The sequence below is a fragment of the Ixodes scapularis genome, unplaced genomic scaffold (assembly GCF_016920785.2).
Source record: "Ixodes scapularis isolate PalLabHiFi unplaced genomic scaffold, ASM1692078v2 PGA_scaffold9__187_contigs__length_104089568, whole genome shotgun sequence".
In the NCBI taxonomy this organism is placed as follows: domain Eukaryota; kingdom Metazoa; phylum Arthropoda; class Arachnida; order Ixodida; family Ixodidae; genus Ixodes; species Ixodes scapularis.
Genome location: NW_024609884.1, coordinates 39,634,745 through 39,647,674, shown reverse-complemented (window position 1 = coordinate 39,647,674; position 12,930 = coordinate 39,634,745). Strand labels below are relative to the sequence as shown.

The following is a 12,930-nucleotide window of genomic DNA, read 5'->3' as shown; positions in this document are numbered from 1 at the left end:
TTGCTGTTTTTAATTCTGGACAAAAGACACACTCGTCGACACGGGATCCTTAAATAAAACGTTTATGAACACCTTCACGCCGGAGTGAACGCAAAACAAATGTCGAGATGGGCCCCTATTGGCGGAGCGCGTCGATCAATGATTCAACGATTCGAAATTGATGCATGTCTCAACTTTCAGCAACAAAAATTGAAAGTTTCTTTCCAGCTACAATATGTACTAATTTTGAAAATAAGACGAATCTAATCGCGTTGTGACGTTCAACATAAGTTCACGGCTCTCTGGTATCGCGCAGGAAATCGCAATTCAGGAAAACCGATAGAACTAACTTTTCGACAATCTCCAGCAACACCCGGCGGCGGAAATGAGCCTTCAACTAAGTGTCCTAGTTGATAAAATCGAGTCAGTGTCACAACTTCAAAATATCAATATTAAAATAAATTCAGTCACAAACAGTTGTAAGCTGAAACAGAAATTATCAATAGAAAACTTGCACGCACCTTACGAGCGTACCCCATGTTCATCAACGGTACAGCGTTAGGTGCGCACTCCATTCACAAAATGTTCCGAGCACAGTCGAGAGGATAGCGTTGGGGAAAAGTCTTTTCGGTTTACGAACGCAACCCACTGCCGCTGGAGTTCGGGGTCAAGTGGAAAGCGATGGCGCCTAAAGGCACCGCAGCCGCACTCGCCTTGCCGGATTCCGTGTAAGCTACATAGGTCCTCGGACAGTATTCGACGCTTTCTGTCGTTATTCGTGCACCCTATAACCGAGCAATGGTGTCCCAATGACCGGCGGACTGTCGCCATCAAATCCCGTGGCTCGAATTAAGTTTGGGAGTTTCAAACAGAGAAGAAAGCGCGAACGAGGTTCGGGCAATGCATACACCCAACACCGGCGAAGCCTCTCATCCGGGACTTTTTTTTCTTTCCGATGGGAACTGAGACCAGACGACGACGACGACGCACTCTCTTCTGGAGCCAAGTTGCGCGAGTGGCGTTGTTCGGGATCAGGGATGGGGCAAAATACATGCAAATATGTATCGAAATACAAATACAAAATACTTCGTCAAAAATGTATTTAATTAGAAATCTAACTACATTTCAAAAAAAAAAAAGCATTTAAGTACAAGATACAAATACAACCAAATGTATTTGGTTTCCTCCAAATACTTTTGCAAATACATTCCTCAAAAGTTGCGTCAGCGACTTCGGGCACCTGCAAGTTGCAACAGGTTTCTGGGTATCTCATTTTAATTCTGCATCTGGCACTGGGGAGTTTGTCTGCGAGGCTCTAGTAACGTAATAGAGATATAATCGCAAAAAAATGTAATCAGCTTGGACGCAATAGGTGAAGAAAGTACAGAGCTTCAAGCAGCTTTTTTTGTCGATTACATTTTGGCATAGACCAACAAAGAACCGAGACGACCAAGACGCGCAGCACTAGCTAGAGAATTTTTTAATGTTGCAACTCGCGTCAGTGACGAAAATTTGGACGACCCGCGCATTTAGAATGTTCCAGGCAAAAATATGGATGGAAATCAGGCTGGAAAACATCACAAGTTGTCATGGGCAGTCTGCCTGTGAAAGTCGATTTCGTCACTATTCTTGCCCTGGACTAGCACCGTAATCACAGTCACTAAACGCGTGTGCTTGATTGAGAGACACTGCATTCGGTGCAGAACGTAGTTTTCTTCCTGCTCTGGACAGTGACAATAAATTTGAGAGATGTATTTTTTGGCCCACAAAATTGTATTTAATTACAATTGTATTTGAAATACCCACGTTTTAGTATTTAGATACACACTTCAAATACATTACCCAATTTGTAATTAAATACTAATGCAAAATACACAAAGTATTTGAAATACGTATTACAAATACTTGTATTTGAAATACTGCCCATCCTTGTTCGGGATCCGCCATCATGGAGGAAAGACGTTTATTGTCCTGGCTCTTCAGTTCTTAGTAGAACATATCGCCACACCGGCGATTCGGTGGTATTTTACAACATTGGAGACGAGGAACACGGACAACCACGCTGGAAACGGTCCCCTGATCGGCGGGTCACTACCGGTCAGCTCAGCAAGGATGGCGTACAACGTTCCGCCCTTCAACGAGGCTACAGACAGGTGAGACTCTTATTTCATTAGAGTCGAAGCCTGCTTCGAGGGGAATAAGATCGTCGGCGCCTCAGACGCGTGTGCTTCTAGTCTCTGCGTTAGGAACCAAAGCTATTCGCGTGTTGTCGGCAAGTTGCGCGCCATCACAAGTATCCGAGCTGAGCTACGACGAAACTGTCAAGCACCTGGATAACTACTTCACGCCAAAGCCTAATGAGATAGCGAAGAGCTTCTGTTTCTTCAGCCGCCGACAAGGAGAAAACGAGACAGTTCACGATTTCCTGGTGGAGCTGCGGCGCATCGCGGATAAGTGCAACTTTGGGTCGATGCTCGACCGTATGCTACGGGACCGGCTAGTTTGTGGGCTGCGTAACGAGAAGCTACAGCAGACTCTCTTGGCACGTCGGGACCTGACGCTGGAGTTGGCGGTGGACATGGCAGTTGCTTCAGAAGCAGCGACAAAAGATGCCACACAAATGGAAGCCAGAGGGAGAACTCCAGAAGATAAACGCGGGAGGGAGCAGGACCTCTCGAACCCGGACTCCTGGCAAGATCCAAGGGAAGGTGATAGCTTCGGAGGCCTGTTACCGTTGCGGGAGAGCCTCACACCTCCCCAAGGACTGCGGGTTTCGGAGAAGACTTGTTTTCGCTGTGGGAAAATTGGACATGTTGCCCAGCGCTGCACATCACTCGAGACTACTTCGCGTGCAGGGGCCAACGCCTTTTTTGGAGCAGAATCTGATGACGACTGTGATATTGACAGCCTTTTTCCACGACCGCAGCGAGAGGACACGTTGAACCTGATTGCACCGGTCCGACGGTTGTTCACGGGGGGGGGGGGGGGGGGGGGGGGGGGTGTTGACCTACTTGTGAAACTGGACACCGGATCCCCGGTCTGTGTCATTCCGAAAAGAGTATATGAATAAAACAGAGCAAGGTGGCCTCGGTTGCAAGAAACCACGTTAAGTCTGTCATGCTACCTCGGTACGGTGCCAATCATCGGGAAGTTGAGCTGGACGGTCAGTTATGAAGGTAAAAGCCGAGTTAACGGTTTTAGGATGCAATAGACCAAGTCTGGTTGGCAGCGACGTGATTCGAGCCTTCAGCCTTCTTCCAACTCAGCTGTTGTCCTTGAAGACTGAACAACATGGCGGCTCGGATCAGGTATTGGCAGAATACCAAGAGCTTTTCCAACCGGGTTTGGGTGTGATCAAAGGACCGGAAGTACATTTCCACGTGAGCCCAGGAGCAACACCAAAGTTCTGGAAGGCCAGACCTGTGGCGCACGGGCTACGACAGAATTGGTTACCGACGAGATCGACCGCCTGGTGGAGAACGGTATCCTCTCTCCTGTTACCCCTTGTGAATGGGCAATCCCAGTCGTGCCGGTCGTAAAGAAAAACGGCTGTATCAGGCTCTGCGGGGATTTTAAATTCACCTTGAATAAGCCTTGTCCGACGGAGCAGTACCCGTTACCACTCATTGAGGACATTTTCGCATCATTGAATGGCGGTGACCTTTTCAGTACGCTGGACCTTCGGGAAGCCTATAACCAAATTCCATTAGACGAGGAGTCCAAGAAGTTGACGGTGATCAACACGCACAAGGGCCTATATTGCTACAACCGGCTACCTTTTGGTGTCGCATCTGCCCCTTCAGTCTTCCAAAGGAGAATGGAGACCTTGCTACAAGGCATTTCTGGAGTTCAAGTTTACCTGGATGATGTCCTGGTAGCAGAAAAGAACGGAGACAACGGTGAAAGGCTACGTCAGGTACTGCAAGTGCTCCGTGATAACCTTTTTTTGCAGGATTAGTAATTTATAGTAATCGGATACTTTAGTTGTGCCCCATACAAGAATTCCATAACACATTTTGGACAAAAATAAGGAATAATACAATGTTTCAACTAACCATCTCGGCACAAGGCTTGCCACTCTATAAATATAGCCAAGAACTCGTGATAATTCTGAGTTTCGTTTACTTACGTGTGTATTCCATTTTAGCTCTTGGTTCAACCCCACACCCAGAACTTTTTGCTCGGTTACTTGATCTGTTAAATCACCTTCAAACGTAATCATAAGGAAGTTTGTAAGACGTTTTGTTGCTGGTTTAAAAATAACCCATTTTGTTTTGCTTGTGTTTAATTGTAACCCATTGGAACTCAGCCAGTTTGAAAGATTTACAAGATAGGCGTTTGCCCTTTCCTCCAGGCATTCTGGAGTTGCTTCACTAAAAAAAATATTAGTGTCATCTGCATACAATATTAACTCCGGGGAATCAGAAATGCTTACGATATCATTTATATAAACTAAGAAAAGTAAAGGGCCTAATATGGAACCCTGCGGGACACCATGACGCCTTATTTTCTTATTTGACTCGAGACTGTCATTTTTTATGTATTGCTGCCGATTTGTTAAATAGCTTTTTAGTAATGCGAGCGCGACCCCGCGGATGCCGTAATGTTCTAGTTTTCTGAATAAAATAGTATGCTGAACGGTGTCGAATGCTTTCTTCAAATCTTGAAACAGCCCGAGTGTAATTAACTTGTCTTCAATATTTGCAACCAATTTCTCTTCTATGTCCCGAAGAGCTTGCTCTGTAAATTTTTCCTTTTGGAACCCGTATTCACTCTTTCTAACGCACCACCAAGGGGGAAGGCACCGGTAGCCCTTTCGCCTTTTCTCTCTCGTCCTCTTTCAGTAAAACTGTCTATGCTTTGTCTCACCTTAGCATGGACTAACTGCCAAAGTTCAACAAGGGCGAGCTGCTAGCCTTGACTGCCTTGACTGCAGACGGACCACTCGTTGCACCAGCACTCGTGCAGCTGCCGATGCTTCATCCAAAACGACTAGCTCGCGCTATAGCATGCGCGGCTAACAATAGTCAATGCTAAGGTGAGACCACCGTGGGTGAGACGAAGTATAGAGACGGTATTTACTGGACGCCATATTTGAGGGCGATGTTTAGAGCGCACGCTCAGAACGAGCTCACATGAATAGGCTGCTAAGACCGTCAGTCTTGATGGTGCGGAATGCACGTTGCGAAAGAACTGTGGAAGCCAGCCGTCAGCACGCGCTCAGCATGTCCTGCACACAACTCGACCACCAATTGCGCGGCTGCTGAGCGCGTGCTGGGGTATTCACTGGCGGCCATAGCTGTGTGCTTGACTGCTGAGCGCGTACTGACGGCGGGCTCCCACAGTTGTTTCGCAACGTGCATTCCGCACCATCAAGATTTCATTTCATTTCATTTGTTTATTTTCCTAGCTTATGAACGGCGAGTAGCCTAAGTACTGATGCACATACCTAGTCAAAAGAAGCGCACACAAGAAATCTACGACACTTGCAACAAATATTATCTATTACGGGGGAACAGGAAATGGGTAACAGTTGTTGTTCAGGCGTTTATTGAGCCAATGGATTACACCAGGATCAGAAGTCCGGTGCGACGCGGTCGCAGCTTTGGCGTGGCGTCTAAGTTAAATATCAGCCATTGAACTCCTAAACGCTTGCACACTTCAGTTGAAAATGTCGATGCTGCTTGTACTGAACGTGTTATAAAAATGTTGCATGCGGTTCATGGGACTGGAAAAGTTGATTTTTTTTTTTTAACTGAGAAAGTGGGATTTAGCCTTAAAAGCGCTCGCGCTACATATATATTAATAGCTGATGTGAGGGTTGAACAATCAATGCGACCATGAACGCATTTATACAAAAATATTAGATCGCGCTCAAGTCTTCTCGAGCTTAGTGTAGTACAACCACATCGTCGTAAAAGCCTGTTGCATTCATAATAAACACTGCGGCCAGTGTAACGACCATAAAAAAATACGAAAGAAATGTCTCTGCACGTTTTCGATTTTTGCCTGGTTTGCACTAGCAATACAATTCTAAACAACCGGACTAAATTCAAGCTTGCTAGGTACTAATAAAAAATACAAAATGAATATACAAGCTGACGAAGGAAATTCACGCATTATTCTCGAAATAGCACCTAGCGTCCGATAGGCAGCATTTGTGATGTTGGAAACATATTCTTTGAATGACTATGATGAATCAATATATACTCCTAAATCTCTTGTACATTAAACCCCACGCAGAGGTAGGTTTTCAAAATAGTAACAAAAAGTTATAATTTCCAATTTCCTAAAAAAGGACATAACTACACTTTTTTTAGGATTTAGCGTTAAAAGATTGCTGCAACACTAATGGTGCACAGCATTAACATCCTCGAGTAGCATTTCACGGTCGTAAATGGATGACACCTGCCTAAACGATTTGATGTCGTCAGCATATTGCAAAATATGTGAAGGGCGGACACAATAACCCAGATCATTTATAAAAAAAAAAAACATTGAATAAAATTGGCCTTAGTATATGGACCCCTGTGGTACACCAGATGAAGACAGATAAGGTCTAGAATGATATCCTAATATTCGAACGAAGTTTTTTTCTTTCCATCAGATAGTTCGAAAAAAATTGCAAAGCTGGTTATTTATTCCATATGTTCCCAATTTATGTACAAAAATGGAATGATTCACCAAGTCAAACGCCTTCGACAGATGAAAGTGTGCGACATCCACCTGCCCACGCTGATGGGCACTTGGAGAAACAAAGTCCAAAAATAGCACTTATTATACCAGAACTCTGTTTGTTTGACCTTATATTGCCTATTATAGTGCAGTTTTTTTTTTTTTTTCTAAGCTCAGACCTAAGCTTGTGCGAAAACCAATGAGGATAGTGGGATGAACTACGACACTTTTTTGCAACAAATATTTCGATGACGTTCTTAATACAGTTAGTAAGTAACTCAACAGCAGAAATTACATTTCTTATTTCATATACTGGTTCCCAATCAACGCTATTTAAAAATGTGAAAAGGCCAAGATAACTACCCCTATTAAAAGCGAACGATTCATAGGTTGTATGCTTTGCTCTCCTGTACGAAGCGTTGAAAGAAGCGGAGAAGGCGACTTGCCACTCATCGGGGTGAACAAGGGGCTTAAACACCGGTGCGAGGGTATGAACGTGAAAGTTCACTAGTGCGAGGTCCAGTACGTTTCCCAACTGGTTCGGGAAATTATTTAACTGCTTCAATCCTAGATAGTTCACAGAATAGACTAGGGTGTTCACCTCAGATGTTACACAACCAGAAGTAGAGAAAGGGTGCTCTAAATTCCAGTTTATATCGGGGACATTAAAATCTCCTAGAATAAGAATAAGTTCTTTTTCTATGTCTAGTTGATCACAGAGAAGATTCATTTGTTCCGAAAACCCGGTGACATCAAGGCTCGGCGGGAAGTAAAACGTACAAATGATCAATTACGTTAGAGTCAGAAAAAGTTATTTCCACCCAGACAGATTCATCTCTAAATTCAAGGTCAAATCTCCGTACCACCTGCAAATGTTTTTAGCAATAAGTACACCACCCCCGAAGTTCGCCGACATGCCTTCACAATTTCGATCTCTACGAAATACAGTATATGCTGGAGGAAAGTAATCAGATGATGAAAAAGAGCTGTTCAACCATATTTCGCTTAATGCAATTATGTCGTAATCACTCACAGCTACATTGTTATAACATGTGTTGTCCTTAGTACGTAGTCCGCGAACGTTTAGATGGAATACAGAATACTTCATAAAGAAATTACACTTTTTTGTTTATTTATTTATTTATTTATTATTTATTACATGTTACCCCGCAGTGCCAAGAGGCATTATTGCAGGGGAGGGGGGGGGGGGAGCTGTGAGATTACATGTGCGCAAGAGTTACAGTCGTCAAATACAGAAACACATGAGAAAAAAAAAGTTCGCAAAAAAACAATTATGTTGCAAAATTATAACACTTTAACAAATGAATCCACAATGGTATTCAGCTTTAGCCACCAATATAATTTTCCGTACAAGTAAAGGTAAGACAAAGCACAGTGTTACAAACCAAGCATTCTGAATACACATTCACAAAAAGAAAATTCACTTTCCTTATTCCCAGCTATCACGTGACAGTTTATCAAAAAAATTATCAGACGATGGAATTGAAATAGTTTCCTCTGGCAATTCGTTCCATTGTTTAATGGTATTAGGGAAAAATGAGAATTTGAATATATTTGTGCTAGCTGAAAATTCTCTAATTTTTTTGGAATGATCTAATCTGCGTGACACAAAGTGTGGCAGTTTAATGAATTTAGTCTTATCTAGTCCAGTTTGATCATGATAAATCCTATGTAAAAATTTTAAATGGAGGTGGCGTCTTCTAGAGTTCAGAGGTTCCCAGTCTAAGTGACGTTTTAGGGCAGTAACACTTTATTTGAAATTGTAATTTTTTGCAACGAACCTAGCAGCTTTGCTTTGGATTTGTTCAATTTTCTCTTCTAGATAGCGTTCTTTAGGGCCCCAGAGCACGCAAGCGTATTCTAAAATAGGTCTCACATTAGAAAGAAAAAGGGTGTTTCTTTAAATTGGAAGGACAATCGCGAAAATTCCTCCTCAAGAAATTTAGCACACGGTTAGCTTTGACTGTCATGCAGTCTACATGCGCGCTCCACGATAGGTTTTCCGAAAACTGAACGCCTAAATATTTTACTTTGTCCACCTTTTGTAGTGGGGCGCCATCAGTTGAATAGCTAAACGAAACAGGTTGTCGTTTTCTGGTAAATGTTATATGATTGCATTTGGGAATATTTAAATTCATTTTCCATATTTCGCACCATCTTCTAAGGCGATCAATATCTTCCTGTAGCTCTAGACCGTCTGAATATGTCTTTATTTTGCGATATAAGACGCAATCGTCCGCATAAAGACGAATGCTTGACGTAATGTCTGTGGAAATGTCATTTATGTATATTAGAAATAAAGCGGACCTAGTATTGAGCCTTGGGGGACCCCTGATGTAACTTCTAAATACGACGACGTTTTCCCGTTAACTAAAACAGCCTGTCTTCTATTTGTAAGAGAATCAGTAAGCCAGTTAATAATGTTTTCAGGGATATTCAAAGATTTTAATTTGTATAGGATCAATTTATTGGGGACCTTGTCAAAGGCCTTTTGAAAATCTAAGAAAACGCAGTCTACTTGCACGCCTTTATCAAAAAAAGAAGAAATGTCGTGATAAAAGTCGATGAGCTGCGTATCAGATGATAAACCACTTCGGAAGCCATGTTGATAAGGAATAAAAAAGTTGTGTCTGTCGAGATGTTTTATCAGGTGGCTGTAGATTATATGTTCTAAAACTTTCGAGCACACACAAAGAAGAGAGATTGGTCTATAGTTTTCAACCCTATCTTTTTTACCGCTTTTGTGGGCAGGAACGACGTGAGCTGTTTTCCATTCACTTTGTAATTTACCACTTGATAATGAGTTATCAAATAATACAAATAAAAAACTAGACGAAATGCCGGAACACTCTTTTAATATGCGGCCTGGTATACCGTCTGGCCCAGTGGCCTTGTGAGAGTCAATATTGTTCAGTAAATTAAGAATTTCATCTTGACAAAGTTCAATATCCAACATGCTGTCCTCTAAAGACTCAAAAATGAGGGAAGGGTTATTCACCATAGGAGGCGAGAATACAGATTTAAAATAGCTATTAAAAAGGTTTGCTTTTTCAGCCTCATTATCTATCATCCGTCCCGAGTCGTTGATAGTTGGAATTCCTGGCTCATCTTTGTTCGAACTTTTCACGTACCTCCAAAATTCCTTCGGATTTCGTTTGAACTTATCATCAAGAGATGCTAGAAACTCATTCTTGTAGTGTGTCGCTTTGTTTTTAAAAAAACGCTGTTAGTTCCTTTAGGCCGACCAGGAGGCTCTGTTTTCCATTTTTTCTATATCTAGAATACACACGCCTTTTTTTCTTAATGATTGTTCGTAGTTCTTTATTTATCCAAGGCTTGTCTTTGCGTTTTCTTCCGGTTATAACTTTTGAAGGAATATGAATTTCAATTAAAGCTTTTAATTTATTTTTGAACATACCCCATAGCATTTCCACATCAGAGTGGTAGCTGAAGTCTTTGAAATCTTGGAAATAATCAAAAAGTTTTCAGCTAAAGCGAAATAGTCCCCTTGATCGTAAAAATAAACTTTCCTCTGCGTTTTTTTTTTTTTTTTTTTTACGGTTTTTTCTTTTGCGCATTTTATTTTCCCAGCTACCGCCTCGTGATCGCTGATACCGGGAACAACGGAAATAGACGAGATAACAGAACGTTCACTGCTAAAGATTAGGTCTAACGTGCTGTCCCTCCTGTTGTCTAAGCGTGTAGGAAATGTAACGTGTTGGTATAAAGAAAAGCTTAAGGCAAATTCAATAAAGGTCTTGTAAGGTGTGGATAAGTTTGTAGTGATCGGATAGCCATCAACCCAGTTAACATCAGGAAAGTTAAAGTCGCCTCCCAGTACAAGGTAGTCGTAAGAAATCGTTGAAAGAGCGTTTGTTAAAGAAAGAATGGAATCGTCACCAGACGCAGGTGGTCTATAGAATGAACCGACTGTAAATAAGTGGCCATTTCGAAGCGACACCTTACACCAAACAGACTCAAATGAAAATTGCGAAAAGTCAATAGCGGTGCTTTGCAGACTGGTATGAGTCAGCAGGAATACTTCGCCACCATGCTGATTTCTGTCTCGTCGATAAGCAGTATAGTCAGGTGAAAAAACTTCTGCACTTTTGATCGAGTCATCAAGCCAGGACTCTGTACCCATTACAATACTGGGCCTTGCCAGATTAACAAGCTCTGCTAAGTCATCAATTTTATTTTTTACACTACGACAATTCACGAGAAGTACATCGAGTTCATTCACAGTTATGGTCTTTTGAGAGCAGTCCGTGGAATTTGTACTGGTTGCTAGATTGTTTTCTCGTTTACTCTCTGTTCATTGTTGTCATAGTAAAATACTTTGTTTCCAATAATTAGTCTGTTGTAGCGTAGTTTAAATTGACTATTTTGTGTCCTGGCAAATCCCAGAAGCTTGCTTCTTTCATGACGCACGGTTACAGAAAAGTCCTCGCCGATAGATATTCCGCTGTTTTTTTAGCTTGGGCGTTTGTAATAGTATAGTTTTTTGTTGTTGTTTTTTTGAACGAGGAAAGATTTACTATGATTGGCCTGGACTTCTCTTCATTGTGTCTACACAGTCGGTGAACGCGTTTCACATGTGAATGGTCAATTTTGATGCCTAGCACAGTTTCGCAGAGCTGCAGAACTTCTTTTTCAGACGTTGCCCATGTTTCATTTGTATCCTCGGCAACACCATAAAAGATTAGATTATTTCTCCGATAGCGATTTTCTAGGCCATCATGACTGTTTGCCAGCTGGTTTAACTGCTCGGTAAGTTCCGTGGATGCAACTTGTATTTGCTGCACTTTAGTCTCAAGGGATTTCAGTGAAGTAACGTTTTTTTTAAGCGATTCTAGTGTTGAAAACACAGATGAAAGTTTTTCTTCGACCGATGTCTATGTTTGCTTGATTGCCGCCATTTCAGCCAAAATTACGTCTTGGTTTTTGTGTATACCCGGTAGTAGCTCCAAGACTTCTGGTATTCTCTTAGTTTGCTCTTGAGTGAACGGACGAGGGTTCATTTCTACATTGCCAGAAAGTAGCAGCATTATCCTTATTACTATGGATGCTGCGTAGCACAATACACAAATCACGTAGTCACTGTACGCTTCAAAATGACAAAGCACAAAGACAAAAGCAAAGGGGCTCGGCACCGACAAGTAACGTCTAACACTGTGATGGTCAACAGGTTTGTAAAAAAAAAAAACCTGGATGAAAATATGACGTAAGCGACTTGATTGTGGCATGTCGGCACCGGGCCCCTCGCTTGAAGTGCCGGGCAGCGGCTTTTGTAGCTTCTGGTTATTTGGATTTTGGATTTGGATTTGGATCTTTTGGCTATTCCCTTCTTAACGGGCGGAAAGTACGGATCTCCGTATGTGTCCTAGCCATTAAATTGTCCCTAGGAATGAGAAACTCTCGCTCCCCCGCAGGATTTGCGCAAGCTGTGGTTGCCAGGCTGTGCCGTCGAATCTGGACGTATCCAGCGGCGGTAGGACCAGGGGGGCGTACGGCAGCTGAAGTGACGCCAAGGCTCCGATGGGTAGTGGCAGATTATCGACTCGTTGATAGGGCTTTGTGTGGATCGTCCAGGCAATGAAGAGCACATGGATGAAAATTTGACGTAAGCGACTTGCTTGTGGAATGTCGGTACCGGGAGGGGCCCGGTACCGACATGCCACAAGCATGTCGCTACCGGGAGGGTACCGACATGTTAAGTCGGCATTGCAGTTGAAGTATCTTCATCAACCCTTAATGACCCAAAAATTGTCTGAAGAATGAACCCATGGGCCAAACGTCATCAGTATTGATTTTTTTCGAAATCCTCCTCGTTTACAGAGATGTGAAACGACGAGTAGCTGCCATGTTCGGCTTTCAATTGGGTACACGTAAAAGTTTTATCCTCTAAGATCGGAGCAAGCACAACCTTAACATCACAACACGCGGTGGTCGGGTGAAGACATGAAACAAAGAGTGCTTTACGCCTTTTTGGTCTTGGAACCGAAGCCAGCTTACTGTTTGTACACGATCCCGAAGAAGGCTTGATCCTCCGCTTCCGTTGAACAAGGACGATGATCCATCAGCATCTGTTGGTGCAATATCCTTGATCCTTTTGCGCGATGGTCGATTGATGGCTAATGCGGTCGAGTTGGACGGCGCAGGTTTGTTGCCACGGAATGTACGTTCTGGCTCCCTGGTTTATCGCGAGCGCCCTGCAGAGCAACGCGGCCAATCGAATCTTTGCGGGTGGCATCA

The 12,930-nt window shown here is 42.9% G+C and overlaps 1 pseudogene; it reads right to left on the bottom strand.

Annotated features, from left to right (window-relative positions):
- Positions 1-10,962: 10,962 nt before the first annotated feature.
- On the bottom strand, positions 10,963-12,362 carry LOC115312555 (annotated as a pseudogene).
- Positions 12,363-12,930: the final 568 nt, after the last annotated feature.